This window comes from Plectropomus leopardus, chromosome 18, assembly GCF_008729295.1.
Source record: "Plectropomus leopardus isolate mb chromosome 18, YSFRI_Pleo_2.0, whole genome shotgun sequence".
NCBI lineage: Eukaryota > Metazoa > Chordata > Actinopteri > Perciformes > Serranidae > Plectropomus > Plectropomus leopardus.
Window position 1 is genome coordinate 11,521,108 of NC_056480.1, and position 23,305 is coordinate 11,544,412.

Consider the following 23,305-nt stretch of genomic DNA (forward strand, 5'->3'; position numbering starts at 1 on the left):
TATGGCATGAGTCTTCTCATATAACAAGTCAATTTTTATTTCTGCTTCCATAATGTTCTTATCTACATCTTATACACCACCGTAACATTTACATTTCAAACACATCGGAAACGCTGCTGCACAGGGATTATTTAAAACACACGTAATGGTGTATTTTCAATGCATTGTCTGCTGCAAAGATTCATCTCTCTAAAAACAAAAAAAAAAAAAGCTCAACATGATGCATTATGGGCCTTACACATATAAAATAGTCCCTGGTGGTCTTTGCTTCAGTGTGGTGAGTGCACATCAGGTGGACTATGCTTCGTTTAGTCAATTAGGAATCTCATCAAGTTGACTGACAAGATTAAGAGCATGAATAAGACGGGAGCTCGATTTTGAAATGGGGGCCACATTTAATTGTTATGTGCCAAGAAGTTATTAAAACCTTTATGAACCACTGTGGATACTTGGTCTGATTATAACAACAGTGGGTGCATATTTCATAAAGGCATGTTTCTGAGATGGCACTATTGAAATATACTGTTCTCTGCAGCAGTTTTTGCACAGGGATATGTCCTCATAGTAACACATGGCAAAGTCAGAAAGTATTTTAGTGGATAAATGCAACTTGTAGCCTTACAGTGGGCTGAAACACAAGAATGTTATTTTTGGTCACTGAAAAAAAAGTTTAAAATTGTTTAGAAAATACATTATAATAGACAAAGTGTAAATCCCCTGTCAAGTCACGACAGAAAGCTTATAAACTCAAGATCATTCTAGCGTTTTTTTGGTCTTTATTTACATTTCTGTTATTCCTATAATGATAATCTCTTCCATGAAATGGTAGCGACTGAATGAAAACTGAATTCTTACTCAAATATTTTAAAATCCAACTTGTTGCTCCGCAAATTTCATTACAAATGTGTGTGGAAACGAATGGGAAAATGAATGTAACCAGCTGTTTATTTATTTTCAGCACATTTTTACAACTGTTTTTCAGCTATTTTTCTTTCATTATTGAGTAAATCTCCCATTATTCTCTGTATTTATCAACTGCTTTATAAAACACCACAACGCCGTGAGAAATCATAATATTGTGGAGCACAACATGATTAAATCAACATCAACAATAATGTTAAATCAACATTTTCCTCATTTAATATCAAACTGAAACTTAAATTGACCTGGATTCACTTTTTGTGCAGCCCTTTGGAGCATGCCTTGTGATTGGCCTACCATGACCTTTGACCTGACTGATCTATATAACACTTTGAGTTTCCTTTGGGTATGAAATGTGCTATAAACATAAATAAATTGGCCTTGCCTTAACAGTTAATCACTAATCAAAATACCTGCCATAAAAGTTTCTAATTGACTAATTGTTGCTGCACAGTGCACATTTGACCTTATAAAGGCCTACATTAAAGATATATATACTGTATACTTGACTAATGAGTAGCTCTGTAAGAAAATATCTCGGTCAGCTTTGGTGGTTTTCTACAATATTTTGTGTAATATGCACGCCACAATGGAGCTCCAGCATGAAAATACTGCACTACATCCCTGATGTTGCAGTACTACTACAGACACAATAGATGAAATAAATACAAGGAGTCACAAGTCTTGGGACATCTCTATACATAACGTTGTGTTTTTAAAATATATGGCTGGTGGACAACCTGCCACAGCTCATTATGCTTAAGTAGCCTGACCTTTGTGGTCTGTTAGAGCCGGCTTTACCGATTCAGTTGCTACGGATACGTCCTCACAGGTGTTTCGATTGGACCGCTGCTTTGATTAAAACTGGGCAGCGCTACTCTGACAGTTACACAGTGACATGCCTGAATAATAAATTATTCTAAATGAAAAACAATGTTTTTATTCTAATGACTATTTTCACCTTGTAGGGGAATACCAAATTTCAAACGAATGCCTGTATACATTTTTGGCTTATCATTGACAGGGATGCACTGTTATAGCCTATCAGCCGAACACCAGTATTTTCTAATATTCTCCTTGTTGACTGCCATCAGCCTACTGGGAAATAAGATGACATTCATCGATGGCAGTGGCCGATGTTTTCTTCTTGTGTCACATCAGTTTTACGCAGGCTAAAAAGCAGGGCTTGAAGTGTAGTCTCAGGGACAATAGTAAACATGTATGGGACAAACACAGATTTTTCGTGGGATGTTTGGGATCAACAACAAACAAATCTGTGTTAAACTCTGCAGGAAGAGAGCTAGTTAATGTTAGCTGTGACTGTTTGCAGCCAGTGGCCGCAACTAACAGCTAATGGATGTTGCATTGAGTAACATTAAGACATGTTAAAGTTGTATTCAGTGAAAACATAACTTATCTTTAAAAACAACTTAAAACTGTAACGTAATGACGTAACATAATCTTATAAAATGTTGTTTTTGATGAGAAACTTTACGTTGGGAATTATGGTATACTATATGTATAAGTAGTTTTTAGAGATGTTTTTCATGTGAAAGAACTTATATTAAAAGGTTGTTTTATGAATTTGTACGGTTGAATTTGCGCTAATTTAAAGATGATGATTTAGATGTCGATTTGTTTTGTTTCCCTGGCACAGAAAGGGAAAAAAAATAACAACAAAATTGTTATTTTAAACATCAGCATCAGCCAGTGCATCCCTTTAAATCAAGTTTTGCTTACAAAATGTAAGTAACATGAAATTATAGCTCTGAAATGAATTTGAAGAATTGATCTGAATCAGTTAAATTACATCATTTACAAAGAAACGAGCTGACAGGTCTGACAATAGTGTACCTGCCATAAATTTAATTTGCACCACAATCCTCCTCGCCCACTATGTTATCTGATTGTTTTTAGCGATTATTAGTCGAGACTTGTTAAGTGAAATTCAGGACTTCCATCGAAAGGGTGGAGCCTCATCAAGCAGCTGAACAAGTTCCAACAAATACATCAAAGGAGTAATTAAATTGAACATTCACACTTTCCTGCGCACAAATTCATTGTTTAAAAAACCTGCTGAATGCAAAGATATCGAACATGTCACAATGTGGAAGCATAATGACAGCAAAGCATTTAAAAGAGAGCAAAAAAGAGATTCTGAGCATCACTTAGTATGATATTGAATAAGTGGAATTTTCCCGTACCTTCTTAAATATCAAAGTCATAGACCTCTCAAATATTTTCTCAGCCCAGTTACCTTAAATTGAAGAACTCGACATGGCAAAGTTTCAGATATGGATCAAGGTAAACTAGTATTAAAACACTAAACATTTTGTTATGATGAGAAATAGCAGTGCTTTACAGGAGCTCACGAGCAACAATTATAAAGACAGAACAGTTTGAATGTGTGCACACTTGCGAAAATGTAAAATTCAAGCACCCAAGTCTATTAATGTCTATTTTCAGTACAGTAGATCACACAGCAGATCAACATTTTGAGACTGACTGGCACCAAATCCCAGATATATTGCATTAGTGATAAACAAAATGACAACTTGATTAATATTGCATTATGTTGGTTTATAAACTGACTAATGAAGCCACTTAGCGTCTGGCAGGCCGGCAGGCCGTGCACAATCAACCGTAGAGGCCGGTACCATAAAAGAGATTAAATTGCAGGAGGGGGTTAGAGTGGCACATGTTGTGTTTTTTGGGGTGACGTGATGAGACACGGAAGAGTCTCAAAGAAAACTAAAAGTGCAACAAGTAATAAAAACGCAATCGCTATGGCTACATGCACACCAATAATTCCCTATCATTTACAAATATGACAACATTTTGAATTCGATGTGGGTCATGTAAACAGCTACTTTCGCCTAAATATTCCGAATCAGGCTTTTTTCCGGAATTTTGCATTTTCAGATTAGGATATATGGGATATGCATGTATTATTCTGGTTTTAGGAGCATTATTTGGACATGCATACAGCCAATTTGTATTATTCATCTCATTTGGGGTTTTCACTACAGTTTGCAACACACAGCCTGCTGTCTGTTAACATTCGGAGCTGTGCGTTGTCATGGGTGCATTGTACACAAACCAACTTGCCAACAGTAAATCCCATATTTCTGGTTGGGGGGTAAACACACCTGCTCTAAAACATTATGAAAGACTTGGATATCAACAGGTGTTTGGATATGCGCAAATACTGCAGCACTGATCTTAAAAAGGTGAGGGCAGGAATAAGTGACCACTAATAGGAAACTGGGAAAAAATCCCATTTTGATGCAAAAAAAGCAACATGACAAATGGCTCCAGCTGTTCAATGTTTCCAAATTTTGATGGGATAAACAACATGTTCGGGCACATTAGTCGGAGTATGCACGGCTGCATGTAAACGGGAGTGTTGGTGGATGTTATGTTGCTACATCCTCACTGGCTCTCAGTCTCCTTATGTTGAGTGGCTGGTGAGAAAAGTGCAACACCGAGGGGTAAAATTCAGCATACCAGTAGGGCTGTCGCGATAACTGCAACATTGCAAAACTGTGCTATTGATAAGCCAATCGCAGCGGATGGCATGCAGTCGCCGTTGCCGCTAGGTTCATGTTTTTTCTTTTTTCATGTGAGCGGGACGTATTTACATTCTTGCCTGCTGTTTTTCAAAGATGAGATTTAAAGTCAGGATTTAAACAGAATTTGATGAACCCAGATAGGAAACGACAAAATAAAATGTTGTCACACACTGACGCATATCTGAAATTCGTTAGCAACGTGGGTACATTCGACAGCTACAGAAAATTAATTTTGTTCGTTATGTTACATTACGTGTAAGGTTATCCACAGAAGATTATTGAAAAAGTCATTATACACATCAAAAACTATGACTTTTCTAAATCTTTTGATGAGCTTGACAAATTCTAATTACTTATCCAGGCCTGGGAAATGAAATTCCATGACTTTTCCAGGTTTCCCATGATCGTGGGATCCCCGAGTATTAAAACTGTGTCATTTAAAAAGTATTATTAACAACAGCCTAGAAATAAAGCTTATTTACAAAGCACTAAAATCAGGATAAATGAAGTCACTGGTAAAAATGTAATACCACATATCCCAATGTTGAGCCCTGGAGAAATTCCTTCACTATGACAGCCCTAAATACCAGCCTGGTGTTTGGCTTGATATCAACTGGTTTGAAAATTATTACACCCAGCCCCCGTGCTACGCTCACTACTCTGTCCTCATTCACACACAAATCTGATTCTTCTCCTACAAATCCATGAACCTGCACTCTCCGTGATTGACACGCAGACTCAGTAGCGTTACAATTTGTTCCATGTTCACTCAAATATTTTGTCATCATTTTACTTCCATACAAAGGCTCCCAGAAAAATTGGGGAAAAAAAGGCATCTGGACGACCTTAAATACCCTCAGCTGAGAACTGATGCTGCGTTCAGTAGCTCCTTGGAAACTCCCTTTTTGCATGATGTAAATCTGACTCGTCATGCACCTAAGTGCTGGTTTAAAATATAAAAACGGAAATGTTAACAGTGTATTAAAAGCATGTCATGTATTTGTGCTGTTACTTTAATGTGTGAAGATGAATACATAATGTACATGAATCAAAAAAAAAGCTTTAAATGTCAAGATATATGTTCTAAAAAATATTCACATTCACTGAATTCAAATATTTTTATAACCTCACATTAAAAATTGATATTATACATGATTGTCAGGTTATATTTTAACTTCCTCCCAATGAAATCAGTTGCAGTCGATGGCAAGTGCCTGAATTGCTTTGTCTGTTGCGGTCGCAGATACATTTCTTAATCTATTTCAGGTCAACTGTCTGCTTTCTCCACTGAGGAAGACCACATGCCTTAGTATCTATTGTAAATATTATTTGTAACACTAGATGATGTCATAGTTTCAGTGCTTTCCACCCTCTAAACCTCACATGTGGACATGCAGAAAAAAAACCTCCCACAGTCACCTTGCAAGATCAAGTACGCTTGTATCCTCTGACAGCCTTTGAAAGCATCTTTTTGGGGGCTCACATGGTAACCTGTTATACTACAATGCAAAAATGACAGTTTGCAATTATTTGTAAATAGGCCTAGCTAACTTTACACTCACATACAAACCACTGATGCACATGTTTTGTCAAATGAAGCATAGTAAAGAACTTCAATTTGTGCAATGTTAGTGAACTGCAGTGTTCAAAAGTGCAACCTTTAAGGTCACTAATGCACTATAAAAGTGTTGGTTATTTTGCATGCCAGATGTTAATCGAGCGCCTCGGTGAAGTTCGTGTTGCCAAAACGAAAGCAAAGGTTACATCAGAAACAGGGCACTGAAATATATTTCGGACACAATTTCAGGTCACAGAAGTAAAAGTGAACCAGACGAGTATTATCATAAACTGATAGGATGCCCCAGGCTTGCGGGGAAACGATAACTTGGGCCCATAAACCAACTCCCTCAAGTCCTCATAAAAGCTAGCCCGGGTACGTGCTGTGCTCATGTCCTGACAGAACCTCGACCCAAATATCTGTCATTTTAACCTTCTCTCGTTTTTTGTTGAAATTAACAACACAAAAGAAAACTTTTAAGTGAGTTTTTTGATGATTACAAACCAGTGGTCAATTCGGCGTTAATAAAATACACCACACATGTCAAAAAATCTTAACTTTTTTGATCAAGTCTTCTTTTAAGCCTGCTATCTAATTTCAACAAAATACACTGTCGTGGGCGTAAAGGAGCACTGTTTACCACAATAAAGTTTAAATATCACATTTTTTAAGTACTGCTTGTTGGATAAATTGTAACCCGAATTGTCACTAAGACTCAAGTTATTCTGGAAAGGTCTAAGACATGTTCACACATGGCAACCGTCGGCCACTTAGCAAGACAGCGTTAAAATGCCGAATTTTTTAATGTAGTTCGGCCGACGTTATTCCCTCCATTAGAAATAAACAACACATTTGTGGTAATGTTAAACGCGTGAACATTTATATCACAATGTGCGGCCATCTAGCTGTTATACTGTCAAGCAACGTGTTTTTTTTTGGAGAGGCTGTCATTGGCTAGACTGCTGTCAAAAACACCCAAAAATGAAACATACCGCATATGAAAGACGAGGTCTTATCCCAAATATTATTTGGAGTCCCAGCGCCTGTGCATTCCTCCTCAACTGGAACCAGTGATGATCTCCGTCGGCTAAACTGAACGGGACACAGCGCCAGGGTTTAACCTAAAATGACCCGCGCTAGTGCAAATCAGGCGAGGGCTGCGCGTGTGTGTCTGCGTGCGTACTGTATCTGTGTGTGCACGGAGTGTAGTCTGGGCTAACAGTGTATGCGGCTGTGAGAGTCTGTGCTCTGGACGCAAAAAACTTCAACATGGAGCCGAAAACAAACCTTAAAAAGCGGCAGACTAACGAAACTGACAATTGTAACGCTCCGACTGCTCGCTACGGGGGATCAGAGAGCCGAATCACGGGCAGGAACCGAACAAAATAAGCCTCGCCCTTATTACAAACTCCCAAGTTTTTTTTGTTTTTTTTTTTTTTCGATGGCGGTTGGCTGTTTTTACCGTAGGCCTGGTACATGCCGACAGGGCAGGAAACATACTGCTCCAACTTACTGTGTGTGTGTCTGTGTGTGTTTTCAAAAAAGCATTTTTGATGAAATTATTATTATTATTATTATTAGTAGTAGTAGTAGTAGTATTAGTAGTAGTATTTAGTACTAGTTATTAGTTACTAGTTATTTAGTTATTTTAATTAAAACACAATTCAATGTTAGTTTATTATAAATCCTTATCTTTTATATTAAATGTTTGTTTATTGTATTTTCATTAGATGTTTCAAGTGAGTCAGTATGGTATTGAGCATGTATGGAAGCCAAGAACGGCCATGCTTGTGATTATTTTTCAGAGCCATTATTTTTGGAATCACAAGATAACAAATTCCTTATCTGGAGGATACCAGATGATCAACCTGTATCACGAGAAAACAAAAGGTTATTTAAGTTTCACACACCGAGAGGAAAGCAGGAGGAGGATTTTTGACATTCTTCTTCTTCTTGTTATTGTTATGATTAGTAATGTTATTGTTATTGTTATGATTTTTAAAGATATTATTTCAATTAAATAAATAATATTAAATACATTTAAATGAAATTCAATAGTTTTTCAATTATTAATTTTAAATGTACTTAAAATTACTTTTTAAAAAATATATTCTTTTAAAAAAAAATTGAGATTTTTCCAAGTGGGTCAGTATGTTATTGGACATGTACAGAAGCCAAGAACAGCCAAGCCTTTCTTAAACACACACTTTCAGCTGTTATGGTAATGAAGAGGTAATGTGTCCTCTTGCGTGCATGAGCCAAAACACACTTTTGGTAATTTTTTTGGCCAGACTCCCTCGGCGCAGCTGTGGTTACTTGTCGTAACCCTGTGCAAAGGGTGGGGACAGAAAGAATGCATTATTATAGAGGGTTGCATTAGAGGCAGTGACAATGGTGTCTTTTCACATTCACCACTGTCACGTTCTTAATTACATCCCCGTCATGCCACACTGACAGCTTGGAAATCATGTAGAGTGTTTTCCTCAATGAAAATTTAGAGTTGTCTGGAAACTCCCTGTTGCTCATCACAGCTACACATCTACTTGTATTAAAATTAGGCCTGTTAGCGTTAATGCGTCAATTGCAATGTGATTAACGTGCGTACATGACATGTTTTTTTCCTTATTGTGTTAATTTGCAGTGATCCCGACTGACATTCCTGTCTTTGAGAGGCTCTACCAGGCTTTTAAAGCTGGAGTGATGATCCTGGTTTCATATGAAAGAATGAGCTTCAAAGAACACAGTGGTACCAACCATGTCATGCTAATTTCTCAGGAAGGAGTGCTGAATAACGTTTCAAAGTTAGGCAACATTTTGCAAGGCAAAACGGCCTGGTCATTTCTCAGGTTCCCTGACCTCTGACCTCAAGATATCTGAATAAAAATGGGTTATATAGAACCAGTCTTGAAACTGCTACCTCTTTCAAGCTGAGTGCAGCTATTCAGACTGATATCAGCGCAAATCACAACAGACCTGTGGATGAAACAAAATCGAAGAGTTTAACTACAGCACTTGCTAAATGAATGGCGGCTGCCTGCAGAGCAGTTAACGTCGTGGAAGACTTGCATCTTAGGGACATCCTTAGGTTGGCATGCTGTGATCGAACACACATACAGGACCTGTATTAATCTGAGAAAGCAACTAAACTGGAACTCCTGAAAAGTGCAGATGTGGTCATGTGATTCCCAATCAAGACAATCTGGTAAGAATTGCTTTACCTTGTCCATATTGACTTCAAAACTGTTTTGAAATGTGAAATAATAGAATTCTCATCATATGAACTATGGAAATTTGGCAATTAATAACAGTTTAAAAATGTATCCTTGACAGCCTTACTGAAAATGTAAAAAATAGAGCCTCAGGTGACATTTTGGTCTTTCCAGTTTAGCCAGCCAGGCTCGCCAGCCCAGTTGAGAAAAAGTTGATGCATGCAGCTGTTACCTTAGTCTTTTGAACCAGTCAGTCCCTAGTGAAAGACTGGCAGGAATGAGCGTTCCTGGGGGAGTTGTAAGTGAAGGGATAAGTTTTAAGTGATTCACAAATTGACTGTTTTCAATGTGTCAGTCTCCAACACCGCTGTGGTTGTGCAGAAGAAATTGTGTAGAGTAATTATCCTTATCAAAATGACACGTTTGATGTGCACATGAGCACTTGGTGATTGGTGGTTACCTCATTTATAACAAGCTGATGCTGGTTGCACAAACCAGCAATAAACAGCGGATCTACTGTGCATAACTGGGGCTTGACAGTGCACATCACTCTAGTTAGACACCGCAGGTGGAAATGAAACCTGTATATCTATATATCTACATATCTATATCTATCTATCTATTAATCTTTATAATATACTATATATATAGTATATTATATAGATTAATTAATCACAGAAAAAATAACGCGCTAAAAAAGTAAACGCTGATTAATCGCGTTCTGTGGTGCCCTTTGACCCGGTGCATCACTGAAGGCCACTGTGGCTTTGTAACATGATGGAGGCAGATAAGACGACGCTGCTTTGCCCCATAAATGGAACAAATTATATTTAAAAAACGCCCAAATGGAACTGTTCATAGGAGCACCGTTCTCTGCACTTTCTGCAGCGAGGAATCATCAACCTTGCAATGTCAGCCTCCATAATAAAATGGCAACCAAACAAAGAATGCCTACAGACTAATACAAACAAAATAATTTGTTAAAACAGAGAGAAAAAGCAACAGATACTAACTGAGCCTGCGCTAAATTAAGTACTTACTTAATTACTCTATCAGTCTTTTTCCAACTCTCTGAGCTCTTGTTGCCACCTCTTGTCATGAGGTCCTCGGAAACACTTGAAGCGAGTCTCTAGTCCATCTAATTCCTTGATGGAGAACGTTCTTCTTCAGTGCACCTAATAAAATATAATATAAAAATAATGTTATTAAAGTTCATTTTGTAGAGGGAGAGAATATATATTTCTATATAGGGATGGACATTTTCAGTAACTTCCATATTCAAGTACTCACAAAAAAATCGAATATAGGAATAGGAATGTGAATTGGCCAACAATGGAAAAATTTGCAAACTTTCTGTTGCTGCCACAACCGTTACAGGTTATCCCTGCTGAGTAACACACATCTACAGCAGGCACCATTTACTCTTCAGTCCTCTTGTGTTTTGGGTAGTTTCCTCGTTGAATATGCTTGCAGCAAGTATCTACATTAATGACAAAAAGAACTGAAGCATAACACACGCTGTTCCATAGTAAACAATGAAAAGCTGGGGCACAAGTGATTCAGAAATATATTCAGTGTACTGTTAAACTGTAAAAAAGAAAGATTATGACCCGGCTGACATGTTGAAAACAGTTAAGCCAAAGCAAACTTTCTTAATTCGATCTTTTATCCTTTCTCCTTTCATGCTAAATCTGTAATAGTGATCTGACTTGAGAAACCAAAAACACATCCTCAGGAAGCACTAGATTTATATCCTACCTAACGGCCTCCTTTATGACTAACTTCAACTAATCTAGTGTCACTAAAGAAACATTCACAGAGATCAAGGTACGACAAAAAAACACATTTTGTCACATGTTGGCTCAAAGCATTCTGCTTACTTTATTCAAAACAGGTTTTTTTTAATGTTCTTATAGAAATAAAATTTGATCCTTTGACATCTGCAGCTGCAACCCAAGCTCCAGCATGACCTCAGGACTGAGCAGCCAAAGACACTGGAGGATCCAGAGAGCACATAGTGAAATGATGAATCAGATACTCTGCAATTGCTGATCTGGACCCACATGAAGGAGCAGTTGTTCAACTTGACAACAATCCAGGATGTAAAGTCCATAAATAAGAAGCTGTCTGTTCATGGGGGTGGCAGATGTTCGATAAAAAAAATTAAGTGTGAATTCATTGATAAAAGTGAGTGTTGTTATTTAGTAGCATTAGAAACGGGAGAATTAAGGATAACATTCTAGCTTTATTGTATATATATATGTATAGTCTATACATATCTATAGACTAAGGATTGGCATGAGTACTCGAGTGCTAATCATCAGCATTTGTTCAGCTTACAGATACTTGCTCCTAGAGTAAGGGTTAGTGAACTGACTTGGGGGAGAGCCGCTCAGAGATGGTCCATAAATCTATATGAGCTTGCCACATGGGACCCATGATGTTGAGCCCACACTGTGAAAATAACCTCTTTGTTTTAAATTTAAAAAGTATGTGTCTTGGCTGCCTTACATTTTTTAAATTGACTGAAACTGAGAAGATAAGTTGAATGATTACAAAATTACCTCAATGTGTCTTATCAAATTCAGTAAACTGCCATAAAGCCATAAACTTTATTACAGTAAAGTTTATGGCAGCCTGGACACTAACTTTTTTAAGTTAAATATAAGACTGTCAAAGGATTGATTTTTTTAAATCACGATTAACTGCAGGATTTCCATAGTTAATCTTGATTATTCCATTTTGAAGTTCATATTGTCAAAGTAAAGTACTTCTTACCAGATTTTCTTGATTAGGAATCTCAGGTCTTCTAGTTTCATATGATACCAGTATCATCACTCTATTTTTAAAACAAAACCCAGTGCGGCCTCTCAAAGACGGGAATGTTGGCCGGCAATTTACGCAATTAAAAAAAATACTGCATTATGTTCAGACCTTAGTTGCATCACAGTTAATGTGTTAATGCTGGCAGCTGTAGTTAAAACAAATAATTTCTTTTTACAGTGCATGTGGGGCCCACATATTTTGACCAGCTTTAACCCAAGCCCACTTTGTACCCATCTCGCCCGCATTTAAGCCATATGGGGCCCGCATGGACTCACTGGCTGGGAGGGAACATTGACTGCCATGTTTGTTGGCCTCATAAATTACTGCTTGATCAGTTTTGACTATCTTTGCTCTGTAATGATAAGATAACATTATGTTCTGTGCGCTAAAAACAAACAAAACAAAAAAACACTGGCAACATAATTTATTATAGTTTTGCTTCATTTTACATGAATGTATTACATGTTCTGAGTGTCTCTGAGCCATCTGATTAGCTGGTCTCTCATTTGGTTTTCCAGTTTCTTTCAGAATTTAGTATTGGATTGGCTTCACACAATCACAGCATCCAGGTAAATTATTGATTGAAGGTTTCAAAGTCTTCTGGCTGCAATGGTGTGAATGCCCCATCATGCATATAGTTTGGCACTGATCACTCGTAAACCTCTTTGCTCACCTTACATCAACTTTGCTTAGCGTACTGTATGTTTAACTTGGAAGCTCTTCAAGTGTGTTTAAGGTTGGTTGCTCGGCTGCTTTTATGCAGGGTTGGGTGTTTGAGCCTCAAATTACACGACAGAGAAGTCTCTTATCTACCACTCTAAAAAATGGCATCTCCAACAGATGGATGACATCAAAAATGTGTTTTTTAATTGCAAATGAAGACAGAAGGCTGCAAATTAAGAATAAATGTTTGTTAAATTCAGAGCATTCCAGGAGATACTTTGTGTCCACATGGTCTGTAATTCTATTTAATTGACTCTTTCAAGGGTTTATAGTGAATGAGCAATATGTTCATGTGTAGTTTTATAAGGGTATAAATTACATTATGAGCTACTGAGGTCACTTATACGGCATTTTCTAACATAAATTATTCACCAAAGCTTGACTTTTGTTGTTGTTTTCTCTTTGAAGTTGACACATTTGCTGCTGTCAAACTGAATTCCAGCTAAACTGGAAAAAATACATTAAACATAATTTAACACTGCCTCTGACAGACTCAAAAAAAATAACAACAATACACTGAATATCAATATGGTAAAGGCAAAGTAGCGTGGAATAACTGCTCTTAATTCCAACTTAATCCCGTATAAATGTTGCTCATATTGAGGTTGGTTTTTGTTTTAAGAGTTGCTGAAGCACCTGTTTGAAAATTCAAAGTAAACCACACACACACACATCTTCATTATTAAGTGTGTAGAGCACAAACACAACAGGAAGTTCTCACTGCAGCAAGCCAACCCACAGCTGCATGTGTAAACCACATGACCTGCTGTTGTTTGCACGCTGATGAAAAATGCAGAACCTGTTTTCACAAAGTGTGCTTGCTCCTAAAAAAAGAACATTGTGTTACTCATCTAGTGATTATCAAGGTTGGATGGAAGCAACAGGTCAGATTAGTTCATATAGAATAATTTGCATGTTATCATTCTTGTTTGCAGTCTTGCAAATTCAATTTAAGATGCATTAACGTGGGTTTCTTTTTTTAATAATGACATCGGAACAAGTTAGTGTGTAATATGACAGAGGTGACCCATAGAGAACTATTACCCAGCTTTGCAGCTATATGGCACTCCCTCAGACGGGAGTTTATCTGCACCAAATGACAGGGAGACAATGTTAGCAACTAGCTGGTGAAAAAATGTTGGGTTTTTTTTTCTATCAAGACAGTACTAATTAACTGTTAAAAGACACACCGTCCACTTTTGGCTGCAGATTTGTCATGTTGTGTGTTCACACCCTGCCGCTCCTCTGCTTTTTCAGGTGTTGAGTTGTTGTTGTTGTCATGCCTCACTCTGACTGGTTCAGTTGATTCAAAAGTAACAAGAGCAGTGATGTGATTGGCTGAGAGTGGAGTAATTATTAATTATTATCACCACACCCTCCAAATTATATTTACCAACCCTTTTTGCTGCTGCGTTTATATGAACCTCCAAGTGCTCTTGGAGACCTACTTCTCTGAGTAATTTCAGATAATGAGGACACAGATATGCTAAAGGACCCACCGGCTCTCCTACATAAGAGCAAGACACAGACTTTGTGGCTGTTTTTCCTCCTTTTTAGTTGTTTTATTTGGGTGTGTCTATGGTTGTCATGATGCATCTTATTTTGATATTATGTCTTTTTGTGGTCATTTTGTGTCTCACTGTGGTTGTTCCAAGTCTCTTTGTAATTGTTTTGTGTCTCTTTAAGGGTCATTTTATGTATCCTTATGGTTATTTAGTTTCTCTTTAAGGTCATTTTGTATGTCCTTGTGGTTGTTTTGTGTCTCTTTGTAGGCCTTTTGTTATCTACCTCTGTCAAAATGTCATTGATTACCTACATGGGTTATTGACTTCTGTCTGACAATCAAGGACTCTCTTTATGTTTTCATCCAGGCCAACATGCACATTCATAAAAACTATCTGCTCAGTACAACTTATTCCCAATAGAGAGTCCTTGAGGCATGTTGTGAACTACTCAGTCAATTCTTTAAGAGTTTTTAAACCAATCATTTGCGCTCAGGGCAAAGCTCAGATCAGTGAGAGCACCAGCACACCATGAATCACAGGCACTTTTGAGGTATATCTACACAAACTCTGTATTTGAAGGTCAGTAAGTTAGCTATAATAAGCTTACAGTACCTGGATAGCTTTAGAGTACAGGGCTTCTCTCCAGTCTGCTTTTGTGTCTTTTTTATGTCTCTGAAGCCACAAATTGACAAAGCACCAGATGTTGAAGATTACAAAGTTTGGATGTGCAACTGAATAAAACCGAACATCACCTTAGCACCTGGCTCAGTTTCAGAGCACTATCATGGGACACTCTTGAAGTTATCCCTGATTGCAGAGTTTGTCAGTGAAAATAAAAAGAAGAAGCATGAAAGTCTGAGGAGAGTCTAATTAAGCGGTCCATGAGGAACCAGCTCAACATTGTTAAAATGAATGGGCAGGGTATTACTTTTAGCTGATACATGTTGCCAACAGAGGGGAAAAAGGAACAAATGGCTCACTTAAAGGTTTTCAAGAAATGCTTTGAAAGCGCTCAAAGTCTTCCTCTAGATCAGGGGTCTTAAACTACACTAGACAAAGACTTTGAGACCCCTGTACTAGACCAAGTTCTTAAGACACATGTACGACACTAAGACTTTGAGACTCTTGCACTAGATCAAAACAAAAAGTCTGCTCTAGACCAAGACTTTGAGACCCTTTCACTACACTAAGACTTTCAGAGCCTTGCACTAGACTAAGGGCCTTTTCACAACTAACCAAGTCCTAAAAACAAGGTCTGAACCAAGAGTTACATTTTTGGTACATTTGATCAGATCAGTGGTTTCACATTGCAATTATGCAAGCGCACTAAAGAACTATGGTGACACAAACATAAGGAACATGCATTGTCATCCCACTATGTGTATTATTTAAAATAATGATAATGGGCTGCGTCATCCTAACAGTTTTATTTGTTGACACTATGGTAATGGCAACACTTGACATAGAAGAATACTTAAAATGTCAGAAGTAAACGCGGAAGGTCACTGACGGAGCGACACCATGTGACGAGTTGGGATAAGGACGTGTTGTCCTGTCGTAAACACTTACATAAGCTGCATCTCTCTGTATTTTAAAATGATTTCTGAGTAGACAGGCTCTTCCTCTCGTGTTCCCTTCATCTCATCCTCTCGGAAAAAAATTAAAAAGTGTCAGAGTTTTTGTTAGTTTTTTGGAAATGACTCCGTATAAGGTTGTGTGCTACTACGGCTCATTTTGTTATGCTGTTTTGTTCATGGACAATTTGAAACCTACCCTGTACTTTTGCTACAACTTTACAACCTGACTGCTAATTTTTCTGCTGCTCTGAATGCAACACCTGTCTACTCTGAATGCAACCTACATCGCTCTCTCTGTTGATAAACCACACACAAACACACACATTATATACCTGGGTGCTGCACTACTATCATTTGACAATATCCTGCCAAAACTTCCTGTGATTGGTCCCAATAACCGATATGAAAAAATGGAAAGAATCCGCACTCTATATTATTAAATACCTCCACACGTGTGAAATTTCGGCAATCGCCCTTCCTCAGACAAGGTCCCAATGACTGAACCATCAAAAAACAGTCCAAACCATTGCTCAGTTTGATATGGACCACTCTTTACATTGGTCACCTGGTCATGGTCCGAGGGAGGTTTAACACCTGTAATGTTTTGGTTCAGATCAGACTGAAAAGTCCAAAAGTCTGGCCCTTAAGACTTTGAGACATGCACTAAACTAAAACCAGGAGACCTGTGTGCCAGACCAAAACTTTACCATCCCTTATCTAGACCAAGACTTTTAGACCCCTGCACTACACTAAAACCTTTATACCCTTGCCCTATTAAACACCGTGTTACACTAAAAATATCATTAGTGCTGAGTCAAGAATCAACAGTCTTTGCATTCATCACAATTCTCTAGTTCTTGCCTCAGGAGACTGCCTGGTTAGCACAGACTCTATACATTTGTGTACATATGTTTTTCATATGAACAGCTGGTGAGGCACATCTGCACATTCATTCTGTAACTGCAGTCTAAACAGCTAAAAATGCTTAATTACGTGAAATCTATATATCCTGACAGCTGGAGTTCTGTAAAAGACAAACATCCACCAACTTGTAAAATATGCTCTTGTAAACCAAAATGAGTTCTATATTAGGACAAAGATGTTGTATAGTCCATTCATCCAGAAATTGTTTTGTCCCAGTATTCTCTATTTTTTATTCTTTTCTATCGTTTTGGCCTGCTGCAGTGACCCAGTTTCTCCACACAGATCATTAAAATTTCATCTGATCCAATGTAATGTAATCTGATCTAACATTACTCCAATTTTGGCTTTGATGTTTGTCTAGCCTAAATGGGCTGGTCAGTGGGTCTTAGTGGGGTTCGAGAGGTGGGAGATTTTAGCCAAACAGTAGGCCTACTTTTATGACCAGTGATGTTGTATTTTAATGGCTCTACTGAGAAACAAGTTTTAGGAAGAGCAGACTCATTCTTTTCTTACTTTCTTTCGACAAAATAATAATTATTGTAGAACGCTACCAAATACTTGTCTATATTCACAACAGTTAGGACCTTGAAAATAAGTCCGTCACTGGGCCTTCAAAGAAATTCTTCCCCTGCTGGAAATTTTTCAATACCCTTGTTAGATCTTCTCTAAATTAGAGCTGGACACAAATGAAAAAAAATCAGTTTTGCATCCATAATCATTACCAGTGCTTTCAATGTATATTATTATATAACATAAATAAAAAAATATGTTTAACAAATACATTGAAGGAAAGACGTCTTTTTCCCAGGATGGAGTCGCTCTAAAATGTATGTCTATGTCAGTGATTGCACTAATTATTAAGGGTGGTAATAACCCGCGCCCACATACGATGATATTATCAGGATACTTGAGCCAGCTAAATATTAATACAATTTTAAACATGCTGTGATATACTGAGTATTATGTCATATCATATATGTCTCCAAAGCAGCTGATTCATTTATATTATCTAATAAAGTAAGGTTTTCAGTCAGTTTATCTCACATGAATCTTTTTTTTTTCCTGAGAAATGTATTTACTGGACTGGAAAAAAAAGCATTTGATTATATTTGTTTTGGCTACCAAATGTTTAGTTTGTATTTGCAATATTACTAATTCACATAAGAAAAAAAAATGATATTTGGTGAGAGTGTATAGCAACAAATGTGAAACTTTTCACATGCTAAACCTTGTTTCTTGACCATTCACAGATGAACATGCCTCTACCTCACTGAGGTAATTCATTTTTAGAAAAATAATTTGCTTATTGAAAAATAGTATCAATTTGCTGCGTACTCCCCAAGACCGGTGTTTCTAAGAGCAATCGTCTCGTTTTGTCTGAAGTGCCATCCAGCAATGTAAAAAACAAACAGCTGACCTGGTGAACCTGTCCTCTTTCTGATCTCCTCCACCTATAAATAAAGTATCTGTGTGTAGTTGAGTGCCCGCTCCCTCTGGCAACTGGGGCATTTTGTTCTGGGAGCTGTCAGGTTGACTTACGATCAACATCAACACAGAGCCCTCCAGACCAGTTCACACACACACACACACACTCACACACACACACACACACACACACACACACACACACACACATTTCATAACTAGTTGTTTCACAGGTCACCATTCAGGTGAACAGACATTAACCAGACAGTGAGACCTGCTCAGGGCCCGACCTCTGGTAAACCCTGATTATTGCAGAGATTAATAACGTTAATCTTACCCTCAGATGTCTTGTGGACTAACGCATTAAAAAAATGCTGCATCATATGAGGTCATGCATTAAATGTATCAAATTAGATTGGTGAAAAGTGAGCCGAGAAACTTCTTGTAATTAATGTAAAACACTTAAACTTTAACATTTTTGGGGGTTACTTCTTAATGTCGGACACCTTGTTAACAACACAGTTTCTCTTATTTCTTTCTTATTTTTTTGTTAAGAAAGGGGCACTGCTGCCTTTAACCTTTCAAAACCTGGAGTGACATCACTTTTCTTGACCCCTTTCACAAGTATTTATATTTTTGAATTCTGAGCAAATTTTGAGAGCAAATTGAGTTTTTTTTTTTTTTTTTTCTTCAGAAACGTAGGGTAAAAATGCAATGAGCAATAAGACATGTTCTACAAATTGCAAGAAATCTGTAGATTTAGAAAATTATATTTAAAAAAGCCAGGGGGAAAATGTCTGGAGAAAATATTTCTAGGGAAGGAAAGAAAAAGCTAGTTAAAAAACTCTATTTATGATGATCAAAATGACATATTTTTAAAAGAAGTATTATAATTCTTAAAGCACATTTTATTTTTTACTTCTATTTGATTCTAATTTGTTTTTTGTTTGTTTGTTTGTTTGTTTGTTACTAATTTCAGGTAATTTTCTTACAACTTTTAAAACTAATTTCTTGCTAATTTCAAGTTAATTTATCACAGAGTGACTAACTCCAGCCTTCTTTTTTTGTTATTGTAAAATTCTCTAAATGAGTCCATGTGACTGATATATGACTTTTAAAAACTGAGATTTTATGCAGTATAGCATAGAAAGGCCTTTCAATGACGGTTAATGTATTCTTTCTGCGTTAGTTTGTTGATAAAGGAAAAGATGGTGAAAGTGAAAGTGGGCATGTGGGTTTACATGCTTTTCGGCTTTGGTTTGTGGTCTGGATTTTCTGAATTATGCTTTTTAACCACTGTACACGTGTAGTTATTTCAGCTGAAAGACACAAATTTGCTTCAAATTGTTTGAAAAACACAATTTTGCCAATCTGATAGCTGACACCGATATAGCAGCCTGTTTGGATATGACAACAAAAATAAACAAGAAACAATCTTGCCGCAATACAGTGATCTGTGACTGAAAGTGAATGTTGGCCACCGACATGAAGTGTGTGTTTGTGCAAACACACACTTTAAACATCAGAGATATTGATAAGGACTAAGGACATGGTACCCACTGAATGATATCAATATGTAAATAATGTCAAGACATTAATGTTAAGATTTGACTGAATACACCCCACATCTTTGTCTCACTATATCCTGCCACACCTCCCCTTCAGCTCTCTCGTGCCCCCCTGGGGAGGGTTTTGGCTTTGTCCTACATCCATGTTTATGTGAGACCACAAACTGTAATTTCCAGACGGTTAAAATACCAGAACAGTGAGTTCAATTACAGAGGAGCACAGTGAATATTTCAGCCCCAACCTCTTCCTGTAATGTTAAACCCTTCTAAATGGAGCTTTGGCCTAATGTTTACTCACTTGGGAATCAATCAATAGGTGGTAGGAAATCCTCTTAGCAAGTTTTACATCATTAGGCAGGTTTAAAGTAACTACACAACATGATTAACCCTTTGAAACCTGAGCAAATTGGCTCAATTTATTTGAAAAACATGGGAAGAAGACAATGACCAACAAAAGAATAAATCGACCCAAACATTAGCAAGAAAATAGTAAAAAAAAAAAAAAAAAAAAGGAAAAAAGAAAAGAAAAAGAAAAGTACAGGAAAATAAATAACCTGAAATTTGTAAATAAATAAATAAAATAAAATAAAATAAAATAAAATAAAATAAAATAAAATAAAATAAAATAAAATAAAATAAAATTATTATTAATAATAATAATAATAATAATACTGGTGATTAAAAAAAGGAAATGATCCAAAAATGCTTAAAAATCGTAATTCTGTAAAATAATCTGTAATATATGTAATTAAGATGATTAGTTTTTTTCCTACCTTTTGTCTTTTTTTCCACAGCTTTTTTCTTTTTTCCCGAGATATTGAGTTTTTTCTCATGTTTTTGAATGACATCGCACTAATTTGCTCAGGGTTCAAAGGTTTAAATACTTGTGAAAGGTGTCTGAAAGTAGCAAAAGAAAAGTGATGTCACTCAAAGGGTTAATTAGACAGTGGGTGGCAACTTTCAATTAAAGTATATAAAAAATAAAAACCGGAACTTGATTTCGGTGGTAGAATATTACGGGCTACAACCTTTTAAAAGTTGCTATGAGGACTGACGAACTTTGTCAAGTTTAGGGGAGACTCGTGGGTACCCATAGAACTCATTTTTAATAATGGCCATGCCAGTTGTTCCTTTGCCAAAAATGTAGCCTAAATTTTGGAGCGTTATTTAGCCCGCTTGCCAATAAGCTCTGCTAAAATGGTTGGTGCCAATGCATGCCTTAGGTTTTCTACTTTCACAAGAAACCACAACAAGTTCTCATCCCAGGTTGTCACATATTGCTACTTTGCAGTGGACTTCCCCGTCTACGTATTACATTTTTTGTGTCCTTTTCTGTTTATCTTCTGGGATGCCACTACCGTGATGTCAACAAATGCACATGGTGGGATGGCACGGCGCGTGGTTATGTTTAGACGACACAAGCACATGGCAGCCAATGCCAGAATGTCAACAAACACACACAGATGGTTAGGATTAGGGGAAGGAGGCACATGGTAAGGTGTAGAAAAAACACCTATCACATTCAGACGGGACAGGAAGAGAACACTGGACTCCTGCATGAAAATCTAAAGTTTGTTGGACCCATCCTTCACCCCTTCCTCTTACCCACCCTATAGGCACCCTATTGCTCTTTATATTCTGCTGTTTCTGGCAGCGTTTCAACCTGACGCCGTTCTGTAGAGTATCGTGTGCATGCGACAGGTTCCATCTGGCCACGTTCTGAAGTGACACCGCTCATCGCTGCTGTCCTGCTGTAGTAGCAACAACAATAACAACACGTCCAGTTCTGCCTGGCCACATTTTCAACCAATGCCATCCAGTGCTGTTTCATGCACACACGAAAGTTGCCTTTAGTTGTTGTGAATATATGCCAAAAGCACTGTCAAAGCAGCAATATTTTTTACGACTTTAGATCAAGAACGGACTGGTTATTCAGCACACTTTCAATAAGCTCTGCTGACATGGTTGGTGCCAATGAATGCCTTAGGTTATCTAGCTGCACAAGAAACCACCATCTCCACACTGGCTTAAAAAATGAGGGGAGGAGCAGCAGCTGTATCCGAGTGACCATGGCCCCTCCTTGGGCTGGACCATTATCAGGCCTTTATCATGTAATCTGATCCTGGCATTATGATGTCGACTTTGAAACAACTGAATCTCGGAACTGTGTTGATCTCGATAACTGTCAAGAAGAATGAAAAATAAACAACAGAAGTGAAAAAACTATCTTTTTCATAGTTTAGTAATTATTTTTAAGAGAAAAGACCTGAGACTCATCTCATAAACCTACATAACCACTTATGAGGTCTCATTATGTAAGTGTTCAGTTCACTCTCGTGTTGACTTGGGGAATTTGGAAACTTGGCCTCTATCCAAACTATGTTCTAGACCACTGATAAGTTCAAAGCACAGGCCTGAAACACGCCCTGAAACTAAAGACAGCATATTATCATGCAGCGTCTTATAGTAGCAGTCGACTAACACTCAGTGAGCTGCCGGGGTTCATTTCAGGTCACAGATTCAGTAAAGAAAAGCAGAGGGTCTGCACTGCTTGAAGTGGGCTGAGATTTCACTGGACTCCCACCGCTCTGCTCTCCAAGTGTGTAATCCCAACAGCTGGTTAGACAGTTTAAACACACACAGTAACCTCCGCCTCTCACTGTGTCACCATGCAGCCCTTCCAAGCTGCCAAATCCAAATATTTCACTGCATTCTGGCAGTTCTCCCACAATACTGATACACGTGGCTCTGATATGAGCCTTTTATTGCAGCGTCTTTCCTCACATAGGCATGAACACTGCAAATTAATCACATCATTGCTGCAGATATGTGGCAGTTTAATGGTTTTAGCTGATTGGTGGAGAAAGTTTTGGTGCTGTGCCAAATTATGTAACATGAAAATAAACAGTCTGCTGCTGCCATCGGGTGGTTATATGCTAGAACTGCACCTCTGTCAAAGAATACTGGAGTATGGGGTTATAAGGGCTGTTTTTCATGATTTTTTTTTTTCAAAATATTTGTTTAGGAGGCCTTTAGTTTGTAATTTAACTATTTAAAATCTGAGCAGATTGGCTTGATTTCTTTCCCAAACACAAGTAACCACAACTGATGGAAAACTGACAAAGGACAAGTGAACAGGGCAGGTATAAGTAGGGAAACTCTTATTGGGAAAGTGAGAACAGGTGAGTTGACTGCAGGAGGGACAGATGAAATTAATCAGGGTGGGGCAGACAATCAAAACTGGCAGGAAAACATAAAGGCTGGAATGGATGTGATGTGGGAGTAACAAAAGAAGAAATAACCCCAAAATAAGTGAGAAATTAGAAGAAAGTACAAAAAAAAAATTCCCTAAAAAGTTGAAAAAAATAGAAAAAATCAATAAAAAACAACAATAAAGAAATGATGCTTAGAAATTACAATAATTTTGTTACATATTTGTAATTATGATATATTATGATCATATATGATTATAAATGTAGTTTTTTTTTTTTTTTTAA

At 37.4% G+C, this 23,305-nt stretch overlaps 1 protein-coding gene across 1 annotated transcript in view; it reads right to left on the bottom strand.

The window, feature by feature from the left end:
* Positions 1-7,427, bottom strand: part of thrb (thyroid hormone receptor beta) — a 121,658-nt gene extending 114,231 nt beyond the window's left edge. Inside the window, exon 1 of the mRNA XM_042506649.1 lies at positions 7,044-7,427. The gene's annotated coding sequence lies outside the window, so the exon portion shown is untranslated. The remainder of the gene's footprint in view (positions 1-7,043) is intronic.
* Positions 7,428-23,305: the final 15,878 nt, after the last annotated feature.